This window comes from Thalassophryne amazonica, chromosome 3, assembly GCF_902500255.1.
Source record: "Thalassophryne amazonica chromosome 3, fThaAma1.1, whole genome shotgun sequence".
NCBI classification, from domain to species: Eukaryota; Metazoa; Chordata; class Actinopteri; order Batrachoidiformes; family Batrachoididae; genus Thalassophryne; species Thalassophryne amazonica.
Genome location: NC_047105.1, coordinates 54,005,177 through 54,007,414, shown reverse-complemented (window position 1 = coordinate 54,007,414; position 2,238 = coordinate 54,005,177). Strand labels below are relative to the sequence as shown.

At 43.1% G+C, this 2,238-nt stretch overlaps 1 protein-coding gene across 2 annotated transcripts in view; it reads left to right on the top strand.

Annotated features, from left to right (window-relative positions):
- The window catches only part of rbp7b (retinol binding protein 7b, cellular), a 33,548-nt gene that overhangs the window by 26,812 nt on the left and 4,498 nt on the right, over positions 1-2,238 (top strand). The gene's annotated exons all lie outside the window — the stretch shown is intronic.

The window sequence follows — 2,238 nt, the reverse complement described above, 5'->3', positions numbered from 1 at the left end:
TTTTGATACTGTTGACCATAAAATTTTATTACAGAGATTAGAGCATGTCATAGGTATTAAAGGCACTGCGCTGCGGTGGTTTGAATCATATTTGTCTAATAGATTACAATTTGTTCATGTAAATGGGGAATCTTCTTCACAGACTAAAGTTAATTATGGAGTTCCACAAGGTTCTGTGCTAGGACCAATTTTATTCACTTATACATGCTTCCCTTAGGCAGTATTATTAGACGGTATTGTTTAAATTTTCATTGTTACGCAGATGATATCCAGCTTATCTATCCATGAAGCCAGAGGACACATACCAATTAGCTAAACTGCAGGATTGTCTTACAGACATAAACACATGGATGACCTCTAATTTCCTGCTTTTAAACTCAGATAAAACTGAAGTTATTGTACTTGGCCCCACAAATCTTAGAAACATGGTGTCTAATCAGATCCTTACTCTGGATGGCATTACCCTGACCTCTAGTAATACTGTGAGAAATCTTGGAGTCATTTTTGATCAGGATATGTCATATATAGGACTGCTTTTTTGCATTTACGCAATATCTCTAAAATTAGAAAGGTCTTGTCTCAGAGTCATGCTGAAAAACTAATTCATGCATTTATTTCCTCTAGGCTGGACTATTGTAATTCATTATTATCAGGTTGTCCTAAAAGTTCCCTAAAAAGCCTTCAGTTAATTCAAAATGCTGCAGCTAGAGTACTAACAGGGACTAGAAGGAGAGAGCATATCTCACCCATATTGGACTCTCTTCATTGGCTTCCTGTTAACTCTAGAATAGAATTTAAAATTCTTCTTCTTACTTATAAGGTTTTGAATAATCAGGTACCATCTTATCTTAGGGACCTCATAGTACCATATCACCCCAATAGAGCGCTTCGCTCTCAGACTGCAGGCTTACTTGTAGTTCCTAGGGTTTGTAAGAGTCGAATGGGAGGCAGAGCCTTCAGCTTTCAGGCTCCTCTCCTGTGGAACCAGCTCCCAATTCAGATCAGGGAGACAGACGCCCTCTCTACTTTTAAGATTAGGCTTAAAACTTTCCTTTTTGCTAAAGCTTATAGTTAGGGCTGGATCAGGTGACCCTGAACCATCCCTTAGTTATGCTGCTATAGACGTAGACTGCTGGGGGGTTCCCACGATGCACTGTTTCTTTCTCTTTTGCTCTGTATGCACCACTCTGCATTTAATCATTAGTGATCGATCTCTGCTCCCCTCCACAGCATGTCTTTTTCCTGGTTCTCTCCCTCAGCCCCAACCAGTCCCAGCAGAAGACTGCCCCTCCCTGAGCCTGGTTCTGCTGGAGGTTTCTTCCTGTTAAAAGGGAGTTTTTCCTTTCCACTGTAGCCAAGTGCTTGCTCACAGGGGGTCGTTTTGACCGTTGGGGTTTAACATAATTATTGTATGGCCTTGCCTTACAATATAAAGCGCCTTGGGGCAACTGTTTATAAAAAAAAATTGATTGATTGATTGATCAAATTTTTTTCAAAACTGTAAAGCACAACTGAGTGGACACCATTTGATAAATTCAGCTGGTTTTCGGTAAAAATTTTAACGGCTGATGAGAGATTTTGGTCTGGTAGTGTCGCCGTAAGGACGGCCCACGGCGCCTGATGGCGATCTGTGCTTCGAGGCAGCAGCGTCTCGCCGTTTCAAGTTGAAAACTTCCACATTTCAGGCTCTGTTGACCCAGGAAGTCGTCAGAGAACAGAGAACTTTCAGAAGAAGTCGGCATGAGGAGTTTATTCGGACATTCCATTGTTAACGGACATTTTGTAATGAAAGAACGTGCGGGCAGAGTCGCATGTCGGGCTGGACCCGACCGCGGGCGGTCGCGACAGGAAAAACACCTCCGTTGGAAACCTTAACGGGCAAGTTGGAACATGCCCAAGCTGTTAAACAATTTCTCAGTTACTCACTTGTTGAAAGCCATCAAAAGCCGCCTGAATTTTACAAATGGTTTTCAACACGGAGGTGTTTTTCCTGTTGCAGCGCACACAGATTTGCCGAGTCGTCACGGAAACGACTCGGCGAATTTGCGTGCACGTCTTTCATTACAAAATGTCCTTAAACAGTGGAATGTCCGCATAAAGTCCTCATGCCGGCCTCTTCTGAATCTTCTCTGTTCTCTCACGACGTCCTGGGTGAATTAAGCCTTAAATTAGGATGCTTTCAGGTCGAAACAAGCCGACGACGGCGCCTGGAAGCGCTGCACGACGTCCTGCTCTGTG